The following is a 27,806-nucleotide window of genomic DNA, read 5'->3' on the forward strand; positions in this document are numbered from 1 at the left end:
GTACATATAATACACCGCCACTTTTTCATTTGAGTTCACTTAGAAATAATGACCTTTAAATGAAGTCCTTATTCAATATGAATTAATCAAAAGTATTTTGTCACCAATTTTCTCCTACTTAAACTCTTGCTCACATGCTGATTCTGCTTCTCCACAACTCCAAGCCGAACAAACTCAAGCCATGAGTGTTCTGCAGTTGGGTGCTAAAGCATTTCCCTTGTGGTTAGTTACAGCTTCTATCTGATCAATTAAAAGTAAGAAGCGGCACTTAAGAAGCTCAATGCCTAAAGGCAGAGGATTCTAGAATAAATAAAACTTCAAAATTCTTATCTCAAGGAGGAGACTCACAGATTTTGTTCCTGTTATTGTTGCAGATTTTCAGCTTTCTATTTTATAACACAGGCAGCAGCTGAAGTAAAACATGTTTTTATTTTCATTTTCAACTTGCATATATTAACAAATGAAAAGGCATATCAAGCTGCAAGACTCCCTCAAATCTCTGTCCCTTCCCCCACTGTATTTTAGGAATTTACAGTAGGGCTACCAGATTTTTTTTTTTCCTTAGAAAATCTAGGGACACATATTTGCATATCTGTTTGCATGTATTTGAATTTTAATTTGCATAAATTTGCATGTTAAATGCAAAAGCCTCAACTTCAAGTATATAAAGTGAAATAAAATTGATTAATTACTGCAACCTACTATAGTTGTTCCAAATCCCATTAATCTGGTTGTGGTGGTAGATTGTAGTCAATAGCGGCCTAAAGGCTGGGAAGGCAGATTCACAGCTCTACTTACACTGGGCACAGCTCCACTTCCATGAGTGGATCAGTTAACACTATTAATGATAGGAGATATCCACCACTATCTGCCCAGAGCACAAGGTTGGGGCAAACACTAAATTAAGAATAGGGGATTAAGCTAAAATGGTCTTGTGTTTAGTGTTTTCCATGTCAGCTCAGAATCACATCCATGGGGCCAGTGCACTCATAGACGCCTACAAGTCCGCTACAAAGGGGACCTTGTAATCTAGGCCAAAGGCCCTGTCATTACCTTTATGTTTGCAGGTCTAGTCTTACATCCTTTCCACACAATGTCACCAATGTAGCTGTACAGATGAACCTTACTAACTTCTTCAAGTTCTTTCCTGACTTTTCCCTTTATGCCCCCTGCCCTTCCATTTTTCCCTCCATTGTTATCAATGTAGTGTATAGTTTTAAAAAGAACAAAAGCTGTAAACAAGCAAATCTGAAAATTTTCTTCTCTATTCCATTACCTTTCCCTTCACTTCTGTGATATCAGTGTATGGCTTGTGTATGTTACTTACCATAAAACAGTGACCCTATATGTGTGGGCCTTTCTCATACCATGCTTCAAAATCCTGTGAATTGAAGGCTGCAACAAAGTGTAGTAGGGCAAAGAGATTACTGTATATTAATAGCAATGATGCAAGTCTTCTTGGACTTGTCCTGTGCTATTCACTAAAGTAAGTGAATTACATAGTGTTATATTTAATCCCCACTGCAACCTAATGGAAAAGTGATGGCTTTTATCAAACATATTACATATTAGAAATCTGGGATACTAAGTAATTTAACACAGCTCCCTCTTCTACATAGTCATCACAACCCACTTTTCTAGGATGCAGCAGCAAAGTAACTCACACACACCAAGACTCAAATCATCTGACTGAAACTTCTCATTTATAAGATTCTTCTTCCATCATTCTCACCTGCAAACCTTGTAATATAATACCAACCTTATACTCGTGCTGCAAAGAAAGCAACAGAAGGTTCAGAGAGGCTAACATTGTTTATAATTTTGGTTCACAGACATGCTTCCCTAATTGTTCATTCCCTCTTGCTCAATTTAAATCAAATATTTCTAGAAATCTGGAAAATTACAATTTATCATTTTCACTTTCATTCAAAAGTCTGCTCTGTACCTGATACTGGTCAGCCTGATGGGAATATATTATAGTAACAGAACACAGAGCTGGGGTCATGGCTCCCAGCTTCTCCAATTATACAGCTTGCTGCAAGGAGCAGAATCAGCCATGAGTGACAGCCCACTCCTCATAGCCATGGTGTGCTATCTCCTTGGCCCCTGGCATTTGACCATGTTGAATTATGAATGTGCTCCCAATCACACTGTTTGCCTTGGAGCTGCATAGGGTGAATACTCCACCTTTTGGGGAGAGCTTGAGTTTAAAAGTAGAATATGCCATTTTAAAAGTAAAGTTTATTCAAAACTCTTGTTATCTAAAGATTTGCTGGATTATGGGGAAATGGCACTGGCTCCTGGATGAGCTTATATAGGAGGTCTCTGTAGAGCCCTGGCTTTATTTAATGTTAAGCAAAACTGACCATTCAAGCAAGGATGGATGAGGGTGTTCAGTCAGCTCCTGTCTCTACAGTCTTTTTCCACGAATCGATCCAGGCATCCCAATTCTGTATAGGATGAGGATTCTTTGTACAGTAAAGGAAACCCTCTCTTTTAGATAAAGAAAATGTTTTATTTACTTGACTGTTAATAAATAGCAAAGTTGGGCCATCAAGGAGCTCCAGGAGTAAAGGTGCTTACCATTGCCTGATTTCAAAATCTGGTGGAAAAGGGAAGAAGAGAAATAATACCAAGAAATGTTTCCTTTGATCTCCACAAAAGTGTCATAATAAGTACTCACACACAAATATTGTACATGCATGTACACACACACACAACAACAACAACAACGAAACAATAAGTAAGCACATGAATAAATAATACATGTAATGACATAAAATATTAGCAAATTAATGAATTCTGAAGTAGAGGTTGAAGATTGATCTTATTTAATATAATAAAATTGGTAAGGATTTCTTTGAAACAGAGTGCCGATGGAAATCTAAATACCCAGCCTTTGTCTTATCTTCCTCTTCTCTTGCTAAGATAAAGGGTAGCAACTGTATGGTTGACAGCCTTTACATAATAACAGAATGCAAAAGTATTTCTAAACTTCTTAGGATTGGCCATAGATTTTTCCCCTTACTTTTAAAATGAATGAATTAGAAAATATCCTTGATATTTAAAAATCACTTTTTGTATTCATTGCAGTGGGTCTCTTACTACTTCCTTCATTTCTTACTAAAATACACAGCTGATATGTCCGCTGAACTTAAGGTTTCTCTGAGATGGGGTTGTACTCTCTGCGTTCTCAAAGATGAATGACTATACAGAGGGATTAGTGATTCGTTTACTCAAGTCACAAAGCAAGATGTACAAAGGACCAGTGTATGCCTGGAATGATATTCTAAATTATTAGACATCGGGAAAATGCACATCAAAAACACAAGAATGTGCCCTGGCATTCTGACTAAATACTTTATGAAATAAAGAGCAACAACAACAATGGAAGGGGAGTATAGAGCAGCAGGAAGCACAATAGGTGACCATTCAATCACTCTGGTAGAGCAAATGATTTAGATCCTCTGTGTCTAAAGAACTCATGTACAGGGAGGAGCTGATACTAAATTCTGGTTCCCTAATTGTTTCCTGATTATATAAATGATTATGTCAATAAAGACAGCAGAAGCCAATCACTGAGCAAAAGATAAAAAGGTGGGATTTCCGGGTTCCAGGAGGAAAAGGAGGAGACTAGATAGAGAGGGGTTTTTGTTTGTTTGTTTGTTTTTTGTTCTTTTCCCCAGCCATGCTTTGAGGATAGGAGTAGGAATACCATGTAGAAGCTCATGTAGGGCTTAATCTCCCTGCCATGACTTCCTAGCCCCAATTCATCTCTTAAATGAAGCACAGAGCCTTAGTCACGAAAACCTAAAAAGCCTCCAACATCAGTTGGTCTGAGAAAGGCTTTTCTAGTTTCCAGAAAGGAATATTAAATTATTTGCCAATTTACAACTGCCCAAGGCCTAAATAACAGGTAAAATATTATGAAAAAGTGTAGTTTTTCAAGTATAAAATGGTATGGTATAAATGGAAAAAACATGTTGCTTATTCTTAACTTAATAACATAAATATAGAACTCAGAAAAATTCTTTGTATGTAGCATAAATTATATTAATTTTCTCTTCACTATACTGGAAGGAGAAAATGCTGATTGCTTTAAAATTCTATACGCTCTTGGTGGGATGTCATTAAAAGTTACCCTTAAGTTAAGTGGATATAAAAATGATGGCGAAACCACTCTGAGCTAATCAAGCCACTTGAGCATTTAGTGAAGATTTTCAGAAATGAAAACATTTTTGATATTTTTGATGAGTGTTTGGCCATTCAACGCTTTCTAATGTTGAGAAAGAAAATGATTAGTAGATGCTGAAGCCAATGGAAATGCTAGTACCTACAAAGTAGGGAATAAAATACACGTGGCGTTCCTGTTTCTGGAGAGCTAGCAGATGGACGCCCAGGTTGGCCGGGAAGACACTGTAGAATATGATCATTTTTCTTAAAAATATTCTCTATGTATCAAAAGGGTTTCCTCAGGTTTCCCCCATCGAGTGCCAGACATCAGACTTCATTACTTTACATAAGCATGCCTCAAATTTCAAGTCAACCTTCAGAAGTATATTTATTGTTGAAAATTAAGTGATCCAGCAAGGTGGCATACAGCTATGCAGACACTAATTCCTGGCACAAGCCTAGTGCTTGAATCATGCTATAAATATGAAATAATGATTGATGAATAAATGGATTAATTAACTTGTTTTATATAAAAGATTTCACTTCAACAAATACAAATTAAAGATCTCTTAAGTGCTTAATATAAATATACAAAGATAAAATATACAAAGGAAAAGTAAGTTCTTCCAAATATTTAAATGAAACATCTCTTCTTATTGTGTGTTTTCATGATTTAATGGATAAATTAGTGAATTTAAAACTTCCAATTCGGTTGTCAGTTCACAGCTAAGAATAAATAACATAGTGACTTTTAGAAAATTTGAGAGACATCGGCTGGCACCCAGCAACTCCAAGGAAACTGAATCTGAAGTCCACAAACCACTATGTAGGCTAACTTCTGCACAATTAAACTCTTATCACAGGTTTTTTACAGCTATCACTACAAAGCTAACAGAAGCCAGGCTTTCTGTTTCTTTTTTCTTTCTTTCTTTTTTTTTTCTTTTCTACCACCCCTCAGACCTAATCAGACAAAAACATTCCAAATTTCCACACTTCCTCTGCAATATTCAACTCAATTCTCCAGCCCACTGACCTGAAGCCACAGATGTCTGAATCCTGGGTGAGAAGGCCCTTTCTGATGCACACAGAAGCAGGTTGGTTTAGCGAAAGAAAACATCCTGTAGCAGGTGGCTTTGGGTAGCACCAGTGAGTGCTCCTGCTGTGCTTGCTAGTTTTGATTTGCTTTTATAGCCTCCTGTCCCCTGCATTTCCTTATTGTTACATATCTCCTTTCTCTCCCTTTATAAAAATGCTTCCTTTTCTCTATTTTCTCTGTTTCCTCCATCAGCCTTACCATCCATAACAATTGAAGCTCTAGTCTGCTACTTACATGGAAATGGGTTTTTAACCCTGTGGGAGCAAGGTCACAGAGAAATCAAACTGAAGAGAAAATGAAAGATAGCTCAAGAAAGGTCATAGAGCAGCACCAGGACTCCTTGTTCCTATCACCTCTGGCAGAGTCCTTGTGAAAGGATGCTGACCTCAGAGGTTATTCTTCTCTCTTTATAGCCACAGATAGGTGAAGACAGTGTGGTTTAGTAGTCTAGAGTTAACTAAGGTCCCACAAGGAAGCCAGAAGTCTCAGAGGGGTATTATGTCTTTGGTTCCCTCAGCACTAAACTAGCCTCCTTTTTCTAGATCTCGAAGAGTACCAAATAATCTGCACCCTAAAAATGTACTTTCCCTCTTTCTTGCCAGTAGTCATCTGCAAAGGATGGAGGGACTTGACCAGATGCCAGTCATTTTCTATCCAGGGCCTAGAATACCTTCTGCCCAAGGTAGTGGGGAAAATTCAGCCTGGAAGACCATCAAGTCTACTCTATCCTTAGTGCTTGTCAGTCATTTTCATTTCCCCTGTGTTTATTGTCTACAACCTCACAGGTCCCTGCTCCCTCAATCTTTATCTTCAACTCAATCTCAGTTAATTTTTAAAAAATTATTTTAATTAAAAATGTATTATAAATAATGGGTATCTAGATGGTGTTGAAAGACCCCCGGAGCGGGGAGACCCACGCTCAAGTCTCCGGATGACACTACCCCCCAAGAACTCACGTGAGACCATCCTTGCTGTAATCACATGAGGTTTATTAACAGGAACCAGTGCATTGGGGTCGAGACTCGTATTCCATGCAGGGGCAGTGGAGTTCGAGCCGGAGAGGCTGGGAGAAAGGGTATTTAAAGGGAGAAACCACAACCCGAGGGGGCAGGGGTGGTGTCATTGGAAAATCACAAGCAGTGAAAAATCACAAGGAGAAACTCCCTGTTTCTCAAGATTGTTCTCTAAGATTTTAATCTAACTTTATGGTCAGCTAGTACAGGTAGAGGGCAAGGTCTGGAATTTGAGGTATTTAGGGCTTCTTATGGGTGAGGTTGCATTTTTAAACTTCTGACTTTTTGGCTGTATTTTTTATTCTTTCAGTGTGTGTGTGTGTGTGTGTGTGTGTGTGTGTGTGTGTGTGTGTGTGTCTGTTGACATGCATGTTACAGAGCATATGAATAAGTCTGAAGACAACTTTGCAGAATCAGTTCTCTCCTTTACATTTGCTTGGGTTCTGCAGATTGATCTGAAGTAGTCAAGCTTACATCATTCCATTTGATGACAAGTGCCTTGGCCCATTGAGCCCTCTCTGTCTAAGCCAACATTTCAACCTAGTTCAAATCTTTGTAAATAGTTTTATTCACCTTTTCTTTATCTGTTCTTCGTACTCCTATGCCAATTTCTGTATAGGTGGCATTACAAACTATATTGTTATAAGGGTTTTTTGTACATATAGATTTTTCTCCCCATCCTTTTCCCATTTGGATCACAAACCAGGAAGTGTAATTTTATTTACAATGCATTTTATTTACACTGTTCTAAAAATTCAACAGAGCTCCAGTGGACCATCCATACTCGCTAATCTATACTTTGCTGTGCTCCTAAGTTCTGCTTTCTAGTTGGAAGTTTAGAATTCTAGGTTATCTTTTCTTCAACATTGATTGCATTGACACGAGGAAAATAATTTACTTGTGTCTTGGTTACCCCATGTGTGTAATGATGGCATTCAGGGACAAGAACTTTAAGGTTTATTTACATTGAAATCATGAAGACTTGTATAACGATTCTTCACAAAGGGATACTGCAATACACTAACAATTACGAGATGCTCACAGTTTTTGTCATCACTTAGATTACCTTCATCCACCACACTTGCCTGTGGTTAATCATGGATTGTAGTCAATGACAAATGACTTTTGAATCACCACCTTTCTTTAGGCATCACTAACAAGGTTTCCACATTTTATACTGCAAGGTATCTTGCTGAGATAGACTTAACAATTTCAGTGGATCAAGTTGCTTTTCTGTAAAGTACCAGGCTTGACACTGGTCACTAACTATTAACAGGAGCATGAGCAATGAAAGTTCTCAGTCCTCCACCTCCTGTTTGCCTAGACTAGACCATATCCACTCAGTAGAAATTACACCTAAAAAATGCCATTGGAAAGTTCTAGATTAGAGACTTAGCATAGCAGTATAACACTCACCTACCACGTTTTCAATATCCCTAGCTCAGAAAATAAAACCCTAAAGTTGCTTAAAGTTGAGAAAATTCTCACCCTTGAGATTTCTGAGAACCTAGACAAACAAACCAAAATTAAAATAAATATAAATGAACTTTCCTTCTCTTCTTGGTATGAATGTATAAACAGCATGTGCACAGTCCACTTTAATTCTGATATGGACTTTGGAACTCCACTGTTTCATGAGATGTCCATTAGTGTCTCATTCACCTTCTGTCCCAATTTCATTTTTTGCTAAATCATTTACGAGAGAGAGCAAATGTACTATTTTTAACCTCTGTGTAAAAAAAGTTTTAAATTTAACATCCTTTTCAAGAAGTTTTACATAAACAGACACATGTACATTAACATAGTGGTGTTCTCTTTACCGGAGGTGATTTATTTCATGGACCCATTTTTTAATCACTGAAATCATTTGGGAAACTATTTTGTCATAGATAGATAGATAGATAGATAGATAGATAGATAGACAGACAGACAGACAGACAGACAGACAGATGCAGTTCAAGATAGCCAATCATTTTTTTTCTGGCCAAACTTAATGTTTTCTCACTACATAATCAATCATTTTAACAACACAACTTCTATGATTTCTTCTTGATTTAAAATTCAGTATCTCTCTGCTTAAATCCAGTTATAATGTGAGTTGATTATTTCCAGTATTTTAAAGAGTAGGAGAAAAAGAAGAAATAGTCTAGAATATGTACCTACTAAAGTAATACCCGATTGACAGGGAAAGAAATCAAGTGGGTAGGTGAATCTCTTTTGAATTCATTACAAAGCCATAAGCAGCAAAATCAACTTTCCCAGAAAATCCGGTTAGCCGGTGGTCTACTACACTATGTCAAACAGAAAAATAGTCAAATTCACAGTAATATTTATGAGCTTTTTCAATGAAATAAAAATAAATTTAAAAAAAAGTAGGGGGAGATAGAGATATTCTCTAAGTAATTAAAAGTAATTCATTTTTATTATAGTTTTTTGACAGTCCATACATTGCTTTCTGGAGCCTATATTTATTTTATTTTCATTTAAATAATATTAAGTTAGTAATCTCTCTCTAGTCAGGTTTTTCGACATTAATAGTTCATTATAATACTACCTAATATCCTTTTGTTTACATGTATATGTGTATAATATACACATTTATTGGATCTAGTAGAAAAAGATATTATGTACAAATATATTGTTTAAAAGGAATATTTACTTGTTAAAGGATATATAAATGGGAAGTTTTTTCCCTGTCTCTGATTATTTCCTTTGGGTAATTCTATTAAAACCCTCAAACGAAATATAACACCTCAAAAGGTGAAGGGGAAAATTCTGTTTCTGAAGAAGACCAGAGTGCCATTCCAGCACATTTCACATAACAACTCACCATTGGCTGTGATGCTAGCACTAGGGACTCTAAAGCCATCTTTTAGCTCTGCAGATGCGTGTACACCAACACACAAACTAGAATAAAATGAAAACAGGAATAAAGACAGAAGAAAATGAAAGATGTAAGGAAAGAGGGAGGGAGGGAGGGAAGGAAGGAAAACAAAGACAGATTTTTGGAACGATTTGATTTCCCAATGTTTTTCTTCTTACTAAAATAAACTGAATTTCAGATATTTTATCTAAAGCATAGTAGTCCCGAGTCACTGTTGACTGTTTTGAGTGAGCTCTGTGCTAGCAATGGTGTAAGAGGCATAACTCCTTGGGGAGGCTTTGTTTGATCTACAGAAGTTTTATTATTATTACTATTCTATGACAAATTGGAAGGCAATTTAATTGGAGACATAACCAACCAGATGTGAGAAGCAGAAAGGGAAGCAATCTAGAAAGGCTGTATTTATTGAAAAAACACCCTGCAAGTGTAAAATATGATCTAATTTTGAATTTTAAAAGGCTGGAAATGAGAAAATTGGAGACTTTAAATCTACAATGAAGAGTTCATAATGCTCTGTCAGTAATACCAATAACTGGAGTCCTTTTCTAATTTCAGTGCACCTATAACTAGCTTCTGTCACTGCTTTGCATAAGCTCTGTGTATACAGAATTTCTTTCAGCAGCACATAGAAGATACTAAGTGTTGAGCTTTGCTAGCAAAATACAATCAGATAAAAGAAAGACCTCCCTTACCTTTAACTCTGAGGACTCTGGGGCCACGTATTGGGAAAGCTCCATTTATTTTCTTCTCTTTTATATTGTTCTGCATATAAGCTTTATGCTGAAAAGTCAGACTTTCTTGATTTCATGCTCAAAATGAACATGGAGAGGAAAGGGTTTCTTTTGTATTTGGGCTGATAGTCTGTCTTCCAGAAAAGTCCAAGGCAGGAAAGTGGAAGAAGAAAGTGAATCGGAGAGCATGGAGCAGTGATACTCACTGGCTTCCTTGCCATGGCTTCCTTAACTTATTTTCTTAAAGCAAGGAGTACCACTTGCCCAGGGGTGACAGTGAGCTCGGCCATCTCACTTCAATTACTAAGCAAAGATGTGCAATACATGGCTATTCACAGGGCTGTCTAGAGTAGACTTATTCTTAATTTAGGTTAAATCTTATAAATGAGTTTGGCTTTCAACAAGCTGACATAAAACTATCCTGCACAACTGATCTTGCTATTCTTGGCCTTGATACAGTTTTAAATGCCCTAATATGTAAAAAGGTACAGATGTGGAAAATGAGATTGGTTGTGCATCCCAAGTTGTGAGAGATCCAGAATTCTTCAAACTTGGAGTTTGACGGGCAAATATAGAACACCACTTCATTCAAACCCAGTAGGTACACTGTGCGGGTAGGCAGTCAGCATGGGAAAGTTTGAAAAGCATGCCATGTACCAGCAATACACACAGATTTACATTATGTCCATCCCACTCCATGATAGTTGCTGTTCAAGACACTGGACAGAATTGTTTAGTTCTAAAATATCTCCCAAACATCATACACTAAAGCTTTGTTTACCAGTCCAGTAGGGTTATGTGATGATGGGGTCATGAGGGTTATACTTGCACCTGCAGATTGATGAACCAAAAATTCATAGCTGAGCAGATGTTTGGGGCATGTGCACACTGAATGGGATAGAACCTTATTGGACTTCTTGGGTCAGTCTTCAGGGGCATTCCTTGAGAACTAATCTGGTCAGTATCAGTATTCTTTCTCCTTCCCTTCTGTTCCTTTCTTTTTCTTACCTTCTTTTCTTCCCACCCCCAACTCTGTCCTTCCTACCCATCAGGAGGTGAGTAACTTTATCTCAGCCATGAGGTGGCTTTGCCTTGCCACAGGTCAAAAGCTTAGATTGTGACTTTTGAAATCAAGCATCCTAAGAAATCTCTCTTTTATCAGTTGATTTTTCAAGAGTATTTCATCATAGTAACAGAGATCCAACAGGGGAATGTTATTTAATTTTGAAGTTTCAAAATGAAAACAAGAATCCCACAGTGTTAATTTTAAAAATTAACATAGTCACAAATACTTAAGTCTACATTTTGGTATTTTCTTTAGTTTTGTTGCCTATGAACTATATCAAGGGTGAGTATGGTACACATGCATACCATAGACTTAAGATTCACTGAATAAGAGGGAACCCATGTCTGTTTTCTGATCTCCATATTTATAGCATGGTGCATGCACACGCACACACACACACACACACACACACACAGAAAGAGAGAGAGAGAGAGAGAGAGAGAGAGAGAGAGAGAGAGAGAGAGAGATGCATAGTTGTAAAATATGGCATGATACATTCACACACACAAACACACATACCCATGGACATAAATGAAAGCAATAAAATTTTCAAACAGGAAACAATGAAGAGAAAGAGGAAGGCAAAAAGGAAGGAATTTACTATAGAAAATTATAAACCAGATATAAAGTGCTTTGTAAATGACAACTTGGAAGGCTAGAGATAACAGAAGAAAATATGAGAGTTAATAATATCATATCTCAATCCACTTTAGTGTATGTAAGAATAAGGATTAAAAGAAGAATGAGAAAAATTAAATAGGAAAACTCAAAGCACTTGCTTTATTGTTTTCTTCTTCTATGCTAAGGTCCCGTTGAACAGAAATTCAACTTCTTCTCCCCAACAGTCTACCTATCCACAGCAAGACCAAGGTTTGAGAAAGATACATTTCTAGTAGTGATTGCTTCCTGTTTGTGATATTTTGTCTATAAATATCTTTTTTTAATAGATGCCCTCTCTTTTTTTTTCTAAGTAAGCCAGGGCAGCTTTTTTTTTTTTTTTTTTTTTTTTTTTTTAAGATTTATTTATTTATTTAATGTATCGGGTTGTTCTACACCCCAACCCCATTGTGAGCATTACAGATGGTGGTTGTGAGCCACCATTAGTTTGCTAGAATTGAACTCAGGACCTCGGGAAGAGCAGTCGGTGCTCTTAACCGCTGAGCCACCTTTTGATGCCACTTTTTGAAAAGACATTTTCCTTATGAAACAAGCTGATAACTGTTCCCTGAGCCAACCATAGCCTCAATCTTCCAAGGCTACATTTGCACAGAAATACAACTATCATTAGGGAAGACTATTGCCCTGAGGGCTGACAGGATCTTACATCTCTTCTTTGCTTAGAAGAGTACTGGCAAGATGTAAGTTTGGAGTCTAGTGATTTTCACTGTTACTCTACTCTAAGAGCACACCTCCAGGCCTACCAGTAAAGGCAATGATGGAGAGGAAGAGAGCCTGCATTAAAATGCTTTATTGGACAGACCTGGGTCATGACAGACCCTCAGAATTAAAGATGTGGACCCTAGCTGAAATGCTCTACAGTGGGGAGAGGGAACTTGTAGAGCCCACCTCCAGCAGAAAGACAAGGCATCAAGAGAGGGTTAAGGTTGTTATCCCACAATCGAAACTCTTCCCCATAATTCTTCCTGTTTGAAAGAACTGCAGGGATGGAAATGGAGAAGGGCCTGAGGAAAAGAAGGTCCTGGGACAGGCTAAAAAGGGAATCTAGTTCAAAGGGGGACCCCAAGGCCTGACACCATTGCTGAGGCTATGGAGTGCTCACAAATAAATACTTATCACGAGTGCCCTCCAAAAGACCCAACATGAAGCTGAAAGAGTCAGATGCAGATATTTGCACCAACCAATCAACAGAAGCTGCTGACCCCTGTGATTGAATTAGGGGTCAATTAACTTGTACCCCCTAAGATCTTTAAGACAGTGGATCATCAACCAGGCAGCATACACCAGTTGATATGAAGCCCCAAACACATATACAGCAGAGGAATCTTGAGTCTGGGTTCAGTCAGAGAATATGCACCTAAGCCTTAATTGAGTGGAGGTCCCAGGGAAGCTAGAGGTCTGGCAGGGTGGGTGGGGTAGGGATACCCTAGTGGAGACAGGGAGCAGGGAAGAATCAAAAATGGTTCCCCAGAGGGTCTAGGGAAGACAAATTAAGGAGGGAAATAACCCAATACAAATAAGCAGGAGGTAGGACATAATTAACCACATCCTAGTGTGAGCAGAGTGAAGGACAAACATTACGGATGTATAAAAGTATAAAGGAGAAAAATTGGAGACCCCACGGTAACCCAGAAACAAACTAAAGCACTAAGACTCCAAAGTGAGCCTGGGAACTCCTTTTGATGTTCAAATGCTTTTTAGATTTTTCTTAAATTTCCTATGTTTCCTGCTAGTTCCTAGAGAGTGCTGGAAAGTTGGTTGTGCTTTCACTTACTTATGACGGACGAACAACCTCAAAATGTTTGATGTGCTTTCTCTCCATTGTACCCACATCTTTTTATATTCTCTTTGTCTGTCTTTCTTTCCTGGCTCTATCCTTACTGTCTCTTATCTCTAGATTTCCTATTTCTTCCTTTTTCTTCTCTCCTTCCCACTTCTCCTTTGTCTCTTCCTTTGCGGTGGTTGTTAAATACTGAACAACATGCATTTTACATTCTAATATTTGATTGGAAATGGATTACTAAAGGATAATATATGCCCATCATGTCAAGCCTTTCAAAGCTTTCATTTCTTCAACTTTAACTGAATGCCCACCGTTTTTTAGCCTAGCCAATTGTAATGCCTGCCTTTTGTTAGCTTGTTTTGTTTGTTTTGTGTCAACTTGATACAAGTTAGAGTCAACAGAAAGGAAAGAGTCTGAGTTGACAAAATACCTCCATGAGATACAGCTGTAAGGCGATTTATTATTTATCAATGGGAGAGAGCACAGCCGATTGTGGAGGCTGCCATCTTTGGTCTGGTCCTGGCTAAGCAGGCAATGGGAAGTAAATCAGTGAACAGCCCCTCTTTATGGACTCTGCATCATGCCCTATCTCCAGGTTCTATTCCTGCTTCTTGAGTTCCTGTTCTGAAATTTCCCAACAATGGACTATGATTTGTAGGTATAAGCACAATAAACCCTTTTCTCCCCAACTTGCTTTTTTTTAGGGTTACCTTGAAGCAATAGAAACAATGACTAAGACACCAATGGAAATCAAAAGTAATGACGCCTTTTGTTCTAAAAATAATATTCTCACCAATCTGGTTACTAATGCTTCTTATAATCACACTATATTTTATTAATATTGCTAATGGTTATATATTCATATATGTAAAAGAATGCACATATATGGCTGATGTGACCAAGCTGACATACTGAGAATGATTTCTTCCCTGGATATCCTTCTCAACATCTTTAGAAAACTTTAGCTCATAATGCATGGACAGAATCTATGTGAAAATTGATTTAGTGTGTTATTAATAATTTCACATTTTTAATAAATGATTGTGTGAAAACTTTTACTTTCATGTTTTTGGAGCCAAAAGGCATAATTTCAGGCCTTTACTGAAAGAACAAATTCCATCTACCACAATATGGCTACCAGGAGGACAGGATATCAGTACATTGACCCATAACACCTCTTTCTAAAATTACTCAAATATTATAGATTCCCGGCATTTATTGGAAAATGGTGTAATAGAAACATAGTTAAAACACATGTACAAGCCCTCTTCTCAATGTTTTCAGGTTTTAAGGATAAAAGACTCAAGGTGGGAGTAAATACACTACCTTTTGGTTCACATTTATGGCTCTTAACTATTATTCTTGGAGACAGCAATAGAATGAAAAATGATTTAAGAATATTTATAAATCATGATATATTAGACATTGTTCAAATCACTTTTCATATATAACGTCATATGATTTTCAAAAGGATTAAAAAAATGTCATTCCTATTTTATATTTGCAAATATCCAATAAGATGCACACTACCTCATGTGTCATACGAAATGAAGTTGGAGAGGTAAGGTGTTGGAATCCATAGCACATGGTTTGTTGGAACCAACTGTCGATCATCATCTCACTGCCACAGATATCAGACATAGACTTTCTTACTTTTTACAGATACACATGCATTGACCCAAAGTCACAGTATTATCATTATGTAGTGTGACTCCACTTCATTTATATGTGTGCGTGCATGTGTGTGTTATATTACTTCATTTCATTCATATTTACATATATATATACATAGTATTTAAATAACCATATAAAATAATAAAATCGTGCAAATAGCTGAAGAAAAGTCTTGATAAATTTCAATGTGTATTCATAAGAAAGTCCTAGAGAAAATAGAACGGGGAGGAATACACTTCAACAAAATAAAGTCTATATACATAGCAACAACCCAGCCATCAGTACATTAAATGCAGAAAAACTTAAAGCTATACCACTAAAATAAAAAAAAATGACACAGGGCTTTCTTCTATCCTCATTCATTTTTTAAAATATACTTTTTGAAGCCCTAGATAAAATAAGACAATTGAAAGAAGTCAACATTCAACACATAGGAAAAGATAAAGTCACTTTATTCCCATTTTCAGGTAATATGATATCAAGCATAAGTGGTTTAAAAAATTCCAAAATAAAATTTTAGAAATTAATTCAGATTCAGTGAAATTTCAGGGTACACAGTCAACTTATTAAAACAGTATCTTATCTATGTACCAGTAACAAAATGGGGGAAGGAATTACACAAAATCACCCAGAATTTAAAAATGGAAATAGAAACAATAAAGAAAGCACAAAGGAAGACAACCTTGGAGAAAGAAAACCTAGGGAAGAGACCAGGAGTCATAGATGCAAGCATCACCAACAGAATAGAGGAGATAGAAGAGAGAATCTCAGGGGCAGAAGATACCATACAAAACATGTACACAACCATCAAAGATATTGAAAAATACAAAAGGCTCCTAGCCCAAAACATCCAGCAAAATCCAGGACACAATGAGAAGATCAAGCCTAAGGATAATAGGTGTAGAAGAGAACAAATATTCCCAAATTAAAGGTACAGTAAATATCTTCAACAGAATTATAGAAGAAAACTTCCCTAACCTAAAGAAAGAGATTACCATAGATATACAAGAAGCCTACAGAACTCCAAATAGATGGGACCAGAAAAGAAATTCCTCCCATCATGTAATAGTCAAACCACCAAATGCACAAGCCAAAGAAAGAATATTAAAAGTGGTAAGGGAAAAAGGTCAGGTAACATATAAAGGCAGATATATCAGAATTAAACCAGACTTCTTTTTCTTTATTATTAATTATTTTTATTAGATATATTTCTTTACTTCCATTTCAAATGCTATTCCCTTTCCCAGTTGCCTGTCCATAAGCCCCTGTCCCCTCCCCCTCCCCCACACAGGTATTCCCCCATCCATCCCCCTTATCCCCCCCATATTCCCTTGTACTGGTGGTCTAACCTTGGCAGGGTTCCCCTTTCACTGGTGCCCCAATAAAGGCTATTCTCTGCTACATACGCAGTTGGAGCCCTGGGTCAGTCCATGTATAGACTTTTTGTAGTGGTTTAGTCCCTGGAAGCTCTGGTTGGTTGTTATTGTTGTTCTTATGGAGTTGCAAGCTCCTTCAACTCTTTCAATCCTTCCTCTAATTCCCCGAAAATGGGTCCTGTTCTCAGTTCAGTGTTTTGCTGCTAGCATTGACCCCTGTATTGGACATGCTGTTGATGTATCTTTCATGAGATATCTATATCCACTCCCTTTCATCATGTATTTTTTTGCTTCATCAATCTTATCTAGTTTTGGTGGCTGTATATATATGGACCACATGTGGGGCAGACTCTGAATGGCCATTCCTTCAGTTGCTGCTCTAAACTTTGTTTCCATATCTCTTTCTATGGATATTTTCCCCCCTTTTAAGAAGGAGTGGGAACATCTGCATTTTGGTCATCCTTCTTCTTGAGTTCTGTGGTCTGTGGATTGCATCTTTGGTAATTTGAGATTTTGGGTTAATATCCACTTATCAATGAATGCATGCCAAGTGTGTTTTTCTGTGATTGGATTGCCTTACTCTGGATGATATTTTTCTAGTTCAGAGACTATGAAAGCCAGAAGATCCTGGACAGATGTTATACAGAACAAAGAGAACAAAAATGCCAGCCCATGCTACTATATCCAGCAAAACTTCCAATTAACATAGATGGAGAAACCAAGATATTCCATGACAAAACAAAATTTACACAATATCATTCCAGACCTACAAAGGATAATAGATGGAAAACTCCAACTAAAGGTGTAAAACTACACCCTAGAAAAACAAAGAAAGTAATCTCCTTGCAACAAACCAAAAGAGAGACAGACAAACATAATTACACTTCTAACAATGAAAATAACAGGAAGCAATAATCATTATTCCTTAATATCTCTTAACATCAGTGGGCTCAATTCCACGATAAAAAGACATAGACTAATAGACTGAATATGTATAGAGGACCCCACATTTTGCTGCATACAGGAAAAACACCTCAGAAACAATGACAGACACTAACTCAAAGTAAAAGGCAGGAAAACAACTTTCCAAGCAAATCTTCTGAAGAAATAAACTGGAGTAGCCATTCTAATATTGAATAAAATCGACTTCCAACCAAAAGTCATCAAAAAAGATAAGAAAGAATACTTCATATTCATCAAAGGAAAAATATACCAAGATGAACCCTCAACCCTAAATATCTATGTTTCAAATGCAAGGGCAACTACATTCATATAAGAAACCTTACTAAAGTGCAAATCACACATTACACCTCACACAATAATAGTAGGAGATTTCAACACCCCACTCTCATTAATAGATAGATCGTGGAAACAGAAATAAAATAGAGACATAGAGAAACTAACAGAAGTTATGAACCAAATGGACTTAACAGATATTTATAGGACATTTCATCCTAAATCAAAAGGATATACCTTCTTCCCAACACCTCATGGTACCGTCTCCAAAATTGAGCATATAATTGGCCACAAAACAGGCCTCAACAGATACAGAAAGATAGAAATTATCTAGTACATCCTATCAGATCACCACAGACTAAGTCTGGTCTTCAATAACAACAAAAATGACAGAAAGCCCACATATGCATGGAAGTTGAACAATGGTCTACTCAATGATAATAATTTGGTCAAGAAAGAAATTAAAGGCTTTTTAGAATTTAATGAAAATGAAGGCACCACTTACCCAAACTTATGAGACATAAGGCAAGCGATGCTAAGAGGAAAACTCATAGCTCTGAGTGCCTCCAAAAAGAAACAAGAGAGAGCATATATCAGCAGCTTGACAGCACACCTAAAAGTTCTAGAACAAAAAGAAGCAAATACGCCCAACAGAAGTAGAAGGCAGGAAACAATCAAACTCAGGGCTGAAATCAACCAAGTAGAAATAAAAAGGACTATACAAAGAATCAACAAAACTAGGAGCTTGTTCTTGAGATAATCTTCAAGAGAGAGAAGCCCTTAGCCAGACTAACCATAGGGCACAGAGAGTATATCCAAATTAAGAAAATTAGAAATGAAATGGGAGACATAACAATAGAATCTGAGGAAATTCAAAAAATCATCAGATCCTACTACAAAAGGCTATATTCAACAAAACTGGAAAATCTGGAGGAAATGAACAATTTTCTAGACAAATACCAGGTACTAAATTTAAATCAGGAACAGATAAACCATCTAAACCACCCATGCCTCCAAAAGAAATAGAAGCTGTTATTAAAAGTCTTCCAACCAAAAAGAACCTAGGACCATATGGGTTTAGTGCAGAATTCTATCAGATCTTCCTAGAAGAGCTCATACCAGTACTTTCTAAACTGTATTCCATGAAATAGAGACAGACATTCTTTCTATGAAGCCACAATTACTCTTATACCTAAACCACACAAAGCAGCAACAAAGAAAGAGAACTTCAGACCAAATTCCTTATGAATATTGATGCAAAAATACTCAATAAAATTCTCAAAAACTCAATCCAAGAACACATCAAAACAATCATCCAACATGATATATTAGGCTTCATCCCAGGGATGCATGGATGGTTCAATATGTGGAAATCCATCAAAGTAATCCACTATATAAACAAACTCAAAGAAAAAAAACCACATGATCATTTCATTACATGCTGAGAAAGCATTTGACAAAATTCAACACCCCTTCATAAAAAAATTCCTGGAAAGATCAGGAATTCAAGGCCCATACGTAAACATAGTAAAAGCAATATACAGCAAACCAGTGGCTAACATTAAATTAAATGGAGAGAAACTTAAAACATTAAAATCATGAACTAGACAAGACTGCCCACTCTCTCCCTACTCATTCAATATACTACTTGAAATCCTAGCCAGAGCAATCAGATAGCAAAAGGAGGTCAAAGGGATTCAAATTGGAAAGGAAGATGTCAAAATATCACTATTTCCAGATGATATGATAGTATAATTAAGTGACCCAAAAAGTTCCACCAGAGAACTACTAAGCCTAATAAACAACTTCACCCAAGTGTCTGGGTATGAAATTAACTCGAACAAATAAGTAGCCTTTCTTGATTCAATATGGTTACATAACTCATGTTTAAGTTACATACCTTAATGTTCATTTTTTATTGGATATTTTTTATTAACATTTCAAATGTTATTCCCTTTCCTGGTTTCCTGGACATAAACCCCCTATCCCATCCCCCACCCATTCTTCTGTAAGCATGTTCCCCTCCCCATCCACCACCCCTTCCCCCCCCTACCAAAATTCTCCTACAGTGAGGTGTCTAACCTTATCAGGACCAAGGGCTTCTCCTTCCGTTAGTCCCCAACAAGGCCATCCTCTGCTACATATACAGTTGGAGCCATGTGTCAGTCCATGTATAGTCTTTGGGTAGTGGTTTACTCCCTGGGACTCTGGTAGATTGACATTCTTGCTCTTATTGGGTTGCAAGCTCCTTCAGCTCTTTCAATCCTTTCTCTAATTCCTCCAATGTGGGCCCTGAACTCAGTTCAATGTTTTGCTGCTAACATTAACCTCTGTATTTGACATGTCATGGTTGTGTCTATCAGGAGACATTTATATCTGGTTCCTGTCAGCATACATTTCTTAGCTTCATTCATCTTATCTAGTCTTGGTGGATATATATATATATATATATGCATGCCACATGTGGGGCAGGCTCTGAATGGCCTGAATGGCCGTTCCTTCAGTCTCTGCTCCAAACTTTGCTTCCACATTCCCTCCTCTGAATATTTTGTTCCCCATTTTAAGAAGGAGTAAGCATCTGCACTTTGACCTCCTTCTTGTGCTTCATGTGGTCTGTGGATTGTATCTTGGTTAGTTCGAGGTTTGGGGCTAATATCCACTTATCAGTGAATGTATTCCATGTGTATTTTACTGTAATTGTGTTACCTGACTCGGGATGATATTTTCTAGTTCAATCTATTTGCCTATGAATTTCATGAAGTAATTTTTTGATAGCTGACATCCATTTTATAGATGTACTGCATTTTCTGTATCCATTCCTCTATTGAAGGGCATCTGGATTCTTTTCAGCTTCTGGCTATTATAAATAAGGCTTCTATTAACATAGCACAGCATATGTCTTTGTTGTATTTTGGAGCATCTTTTGGGTATATGTACAGGAGAGGAATAGCTGGGTCCTCAGTTAGTGCAATGCCCAATTTTCTGAGGAACTTCCAAACTGATTTCCAGAGTGATTGTACCTGATTGAAATCCCAACAAAAATGGAGGAGTATTCCTCTTTCTCCACATTCTTGCCAGCATTTGTTGTCACCTGAGTTTTTGATCTTAGCCTTTCTGACTGGTGTGAGGTAGAATCTCAGGGCTGTTTTGATTTGCATTTCCCTGATGACTAAGGATGCAGAACATTTCTTTAGGTAATTCTTAGCCATTTGATATTCCTCAGATGGTAATTCTTTGTTTAGCTCTGTACCCCATTTTTAATAGGGTTATTTGTCTCTCTGGAGTCTCATTTCTTGAGTTCTTCTTTCAACAGCATTTAGTAGCTTTTATGCTAAATCATTCACTCTTTTGTTAAATATTTATTCCATGTGTTTATCATTTTATGATTAATGGTTTTATTATGTTGTAACATATTTTTTTACGTTTTTAAAGAGATTACATAAAGATTTAATTGTTTTTTATATTTTGATCCTTCTTCCTTTGACCTTTCTACATGCGGTTATTTTAGGTGTATTTGTGATTTCCTATACACATATACAAGACATGTGAGACAACAGACAGTTTTGCTTGCTTCCAAACTTTTAATTTGGATGCTTCCCCATTTTTGTCTTTTTTAAATACCCCATATAGACCTGTTATAAATGACTTGATTAGCCTGCTTTATTTCTTCTTGCTGCCATATTTTCAGTTGTCTCTCTATGAATTATTTTCAGAAACATCTTCCACAACCATCCCAGGTTGAGCCATTATCGTGATCCTTCATTTTTCTTCCCATGACGTGAAGATAATTTACTTTCTTTATATTGCATGTCTTCATCCACTTGGACATAAGTGTTGTTCCAGCAGGGACTTTAATGCTTCTCAGAATTGAGTCTACCATGTGGTAACTGAATAGAAAATTATGGATACTTGGTGAATGAGAAGAGAAGGGGTCAATTGACAATGTTTTCATGTCTCATCTGGTCAAGTCTAACAACTTATGTATTCATCCTGAGCATGGCAGAGTTAATCACAAATCTGTGACTTTTGAAAACAATGAAAAGTATAAATTCCCAAATGTGAGTAATTTTATATTTTCTATTTATTGTAAATAGATTCTTTTCTCACAAAATACATCCTGATAAAAGTTCCTCTTCTATCTCCTCCTCTTATTCGGTTGCCCCACTCCACTTCCAACTGGATCTACTCCCTTTAAATTTCTAAATAGAAAGGAATAGATTTCTAAGAGATAAAACAAGACAATATAAAACCTAAGATAAAACAAAAACCATCGCATTAAGTTTGGGTCAACCAACAAGAAAGGTACAGGGCCAGATGGTTTTAATGCAGAATTCTAGCAGACCTTTAAAGAAGACATAATAGTAATACTTCTCAAACTTTTCCACAAAATAGAAATAGAAGATAAACTATGCAATTCAGTTTATGAAGTCACAGTTACACTGATACCTAAACCACACAAAGACCCAACAAAGAAAGAGAACTTCGGGCCAACTTCCCTTACAAGTATAGATGACAAAATACTCAATAAAAGACTCCCAAACCAAATCCAAGAACACATCAAAATGATCATTCAGCATGGTCAAGTAGGCTTCAAACAGGGATGTAGGGTTGGTTCAATATGAGGAAATACATTGATATAATTGACTATATAAAAAAACTCAAAGAAAAATACATGATCATCTCATTAGATGCTGAGAAAGCATTTGACAAAACTCAACACCCTTCATGTTAAAAGTCTTGGAAAAATCAGAAATTCAAGGCCCATACCTAAATATAGTAAAAGCAATATAACACAAACCAGTAGCCAATATCAAACTAAATGGAGACAAACTTGAAGCAATCACACTAAAATTAGAGACTAGGCAAAGATGTCCACTGTATGTTCGATATAGTACTTGAAGTCCTAGCCAGAGCAATTAGACAATAAAAGGAGATCATAGGGATCCAAATTGGAAAGGATGTGGATTATATGATAGTATATAAGCCACCCAAAAATTCCATCAGAGATCTGCTACACCTGCTAAACAACTTCTGCAAATTGGCTGGATATAAAATTAATTCTGACAAATCAGTAGCCTTCCTCTACTCAAAGGATAAATGCACTGTGAGAGAAATTAGGGAAATAACACACTTCACAATAGTCACAAGTAATATAAAATATCTTGGTGTGACCCTAACCAAACAAATGTAAAATCTGTATGATAACCACTTCAAGTCTCTGAAAAAAGAAATCTAAGAAGACATCAATGATGGAAAAGTCTCCCATGCTCATGTATTGGCAGGATTAACATAGCAAAAATACACATGTTACCAAAAGAAATCTATAGGTTCAATGGAATGCCCTTCAAATTTCTAACTCAATTCTTTGGAGAGATAGAAAGAGCAATTTTCAAATTAATCTGGAATAATAAAAACCCAGGATAGCAAAAAATACTCTCTATAGCAACAGAACTTCTTGAGGAAATTAACATTCCTGACCTTGAAAGAGCCAAAGTTTGGGTCAGTCTACGGCCAGTGGGAAAATTCTACCACAAACCTCGGAGCACAAGGGCCCTTCCCTTCCAGGAAGAAAAAAAAAAAAAAAAGCTTGTTTAGTTCCTGGAACAGCTCAAGCCAAACTATCACACAAAGCTACCTGTGACTCCCAACCTACCTTGATCTCGATCCCCCAACAGTCCCAAACAATTGAAGTTGTTCAGATCCACCAAATGCACACAGTACCCTGCCTAGTTACCATAGTGTAAATTCTGTCCCAATTCTTTTAATTCTCCCCCAGTGGGGTGCAAGTTATAAAGATATATATATATATATATATATATATATATATATATATATATATATATCTGCATGGGGTTGGTTCCCTCTTCTAGTCCTCAACATGTTGGAATGATTAAACTCCTCTTGCTTTTGCATTGACCACAGCCTCCTTGAGTATCATTCAGGAGGTCCTGGAAAAGGTTCAATTCAGACCTCATAACCTCAAGCTCTACTACAGAGCTAATGATAAAACAAAACAAAGAAAAACAAAATGAAACAACCCCATCCAAAAAAAAAAAAAAAACTCAAAAAAAAAAAAAACAAAAAAAAAAAGAAAACAAAAAACAAAACAAAACAAGAAAAACCATGGTATTGGTACAGGGACAGGCAGGTAGATCAATGGGATAGATTTGAAAACCCACAACAAAACCTATACCCCTGTGGTCACTTGATCTTTGACAAAGAAGCCAAAACCATCCAGGAGAATGAAGACAGTACTTTCAACATATGGTGCTTGTTCAACTGGCCGTCCGCATGTAGAAGTATGCAAATTGATCCATTCTTATCTTCTTGTACAAATCTCAAGTCCACGTTGATCAAGACCTTCTACATAAAACTAGATATGCTGAACCTAATGGAAGAGGAAGTGGGAAAGAGCCTTGGACACAACAGCACAGGGGAAATTTTCCTGAACAGGATACCAATGGCTCAGGATCTGTTGCTGCAGGTGCAGCATGCTAGCAAACAATCACAGCGGATAAACAATAGATGTGCATTATAGACTGTGTGGTTCGTATCCCCAAGGAGCAGGGAGTCCTGTCCTTCTGATGTGATAACCTGGCTAATGTCATCAGATACTTCCCCACTCATGTTCTCACCTTTGCCTACAAATACAAGCAGATTCTGGGTGGTGTACTCAAGAGGTCCCAGTTTTGAACCTCTACCTTATAGGTAACCTGGCATCAGGTGAAAAGCAGGGCCAGATCTTTGTGCTTGGTGTATCCTCTTGAGTTTGCCTGTACCCATCTAGTAGCTGATGTGGCCAAAGCTGGAACTGAAGGGAAATTAAAAGGCCTTGGTGACTACCTGGTTAAGATCTATAAATCTGATGGTATTGAGGGCCTGTACCAAGGCTTTAATGTCAGTACAGAGCATTGTTATCTACCAAACTGCCTACTTTGGTATCTATGACACTGCAAAGGGAATGCTCCCAGATCCCAAGAGTACTCACATCTTCATTAACTGGATAACTGCAGTCTGTCACTGTTGTTGCTGGCCTGACTTCCTATCCTTTTGACAAGGTAGTTCACTGTCTTATGACAATAATGATGGCACTCAATCATATTGTTTACTCTAGAATACAAACCTTGAAGAAATAAAATTATCCAAAAGCAAAAAAAAAATTGACAAATAAGATCTCATAAAATTGAAAAAGCTTCTGTAAGGCAAAGGACACGATCAATAGGACAAAATAGCAACCTACAGATTGGGAAAGGATCTTTACCAACCCTACATCTGATAGAGGACCCGATGGAGACCTATGTGGGCCTTGTGATGCTGCTTCTGTCTCTCTGAAGCTGGGTGTGCTTTACTTTATTGATTCCCGATCCCTGTTCTCCTTGTGTCCTTAACTTCTGGCTTTGACAATCTTTCTCCCTCCTTCTATGAAGGATTCCCTGAACTCAGAGGAAAGGGATTTGATGGAAATTTCCAATTTAGACTATCTGTTTGCATAATGTCTGGCGGTGGGTCTCAGCATCTGTTCTCATATGCTTCAAGAGGAAGCCTCTCTGATACTGACTGGGTAAAGAAGAGTAGGCTCATTAGACCTGCCATGTGCTGAGTCACATTCTTTATTCCTGGGGAAGATCTGAGACTCAGGACTCCCTTAGTCCTAACTGGGTCCCTGTGCAGTTGGGCAGTGAGTTCCCAGGAGCAGGGGCCTAGGCATGAGCAAACTGGGCAGGAGTCTCTAATTTGGTTGGTGCTGCCCTTGCCCAAAACCTTTTAGAGCATTTCAATTTGAACATTTCCAAATGGCTTGCACAGTGTGTGTGTGCGTGCGTGCGTGCGTGCGTGCGTGCGTGCGTGCGTGCGTGTGTGCGTGTGTGTGTGTGTGTGTGTGTGTGTTGTCAGCAGAAGAGTTACATTTGCTTCAACGCCTGAAACAGAAAAGGTGTCTGCTGTGTCTTGTCTCTGCCCCTGTCTCTGTGACAATTTCTTGCTCATCCTGTGAAGTCTTTATTAATTCCTCCCTCATGATACAGCTATAACATGTGTTTGGTGTTCTTTCACAGCATATGCTAGCTTTTGACTATTTTTGTCTATTTTGATGTTCCCTGCTACGCTCTGGGGACTACATCTTACTCATCTTCATTTATCTATAGCACCTAGAAGAAATTCATCATTACAGCAGATACTTCATACACATTTTAGCAAAGTTTCTCTGACATGAATTGCACTTGTTTTAATTATGGGTGCACTTGATCAGCATCTTAGAATACACAGATCTTGAGAGGGCCTCCAAAGGATGTATAATTATTAAATTGATGAGCAAAATGAGGGCCCTCCTAGCAGGCAAGAAAAAAAGCCTATAACTCAAAGTGCAGAAAGGTACATCCATGAACCTAACAAATTACAAATATGTTGTTACTGACTTCTTAGGAACACAGATTTTTAACAAATGAACAAATATCCCTTTGCCTACATTCAGCCTGCACTCTTGACTTTGGGGTCCATTTTGTTTTATTACATGAATGTCTTTTGACCCCAAGCATGAAACATTACAGGAAAAAATGCTAAAGTTGCTATCATGTAGCTTCACCAAATGAGATCTTAGACAGGATGACAGGAAAGTGCCTGGCTGCCCTATAATTGAAAGGGAGGGAGGTGGATCAGACATTGTGTCCTAAGGAATCACACATAGTGTAAGCAGTTCACTGATCTGTATCAACACATTAATGATTTATGTAGCTTTTAATTTACAACACAGACATATCTAAAATAATCAGGTAGAAGTAGGCATTAAAAATTCCCTGCATGGGTCATAAAATGATTAGTTATTCAAGTGACTTCAGATTTGTATTTCATTAAGGGATAATTTTAATTTACTTTTAAACAGTTTATATACAGAGATTTAAGGACTCTTGCAAGACGATTATGCATACTCTGGCTTTTATGTATCCAATATTCTTGAGTCACTCACATCTTTTTTTTCTCTACTTGCAAGCGGTATTAATTCACTTCATAGCATATATCTAAAAATATGTACCATAATTTAGTAAACATAAATTATAGAAAATGTTTAGTATTTCTTTCATTATTATTTCTACTATGTGTTCATTGTATGGGTTACGGACTGGGGGGGAATTCTTTCTGTTCTAACCATGAAATGGAATCAACCAGGCATCTCCTGGTCTCTTTGACTAAATGTGTAACCTCTATATTCTGATTAACATCACAATGGCATCAGGCTGTTACTGAAAGAGCCCTTAGAAATCCTCGCTCTTCCTTTCCTCCAATTTGTTCATTTGTAACTTCAGAATTAGTTCTAGTGATTTATTGGCGTGATCAAAACTAGATTTGAACAAGGTACTCAATTCCTGGCCTGATGTATGTTCCCCTGTACCTTGAAGTGCCTTTTGTGCATCTTGGCTTTGGGAACTGTTTCTACGGTTTAACAAGCAAGCTCACTGGTTCATTGAGAGTGTTTATTGTCTGCCTCCTTCCTGATCAAATACTGCAGCAATCTGTAAAAACATAACCAGGCTAGGGGCAGTTTAACTCGAAATTAATCTTATCTAGGCTATTAAGCACCTAGTTCATCCAGTTTCTGCAATTCTCTCACAATAAACATTCGAAGATGTTGGTCTCAACTCCGAAAACTATCACAATTACAAGGAAATAGCTCAGCTATTACCAGACTTATCTAGATGGCAATGCAGTTTCTCCTGTCAGCAGTACCTCTGTCTTCAGTACCCCACACACCTCATTTTTATTCACTACCATGCTGTACCCTAGCTATGACTACCCCTTGCTTTCAATGGATGCCTGTCATGTGGAACTTTATTGAGGCCCTTCTGAAGCTCATGATAAATCATAGACATTGTCAGGATGTCTATAACCTTCTCAAAGTCAAAGAACTTCGGTGTATTCCTGCTTTTGCCCAGATGCAGTTTTTCTTTATCTCTCTGTAGAAGATAATTCTTGTACCTTGCATGCAGAGCAAAGTTTCTATTTTCAACACAAGTTGTAAATGCCAAGTTAAATGATCCAGTGAACATTTATTTAAAATATGCAACTTGTGGTCCATAAGTTACCTATGCCAGGCTAATATCCT

At 37.3% G+C, this 27,806-nt stretch overlaps 1 pseudogene; it reads left to right on the top strand.

The window, feature by feature from the left end:
• Positions 1–24,011: 24,011 nt before the first annotated feature.
• Positions 24,012–24,846, top strand: LOC116884932 (annotated as a pseudogene).
• The last annotated feature ends 2,960 nt before the right edge of the window (positions 24,847–27,806 follow it).

This window comes from Rattus rattus, chromosome 15 (genome assembly GCF_011064425.1).
Source record: "Rattus rattus isolate New Zealand chromosome 15, Rrattus_CSIRO_v1, whole genome shotgun sequence".
Classification (NCBI taxonomy): domain Eukaryota; kingdom Metazoa; phylum Chordata; class Mammalia; order Rodentia; family Muridae; genus Rattus; species Rattus rattus.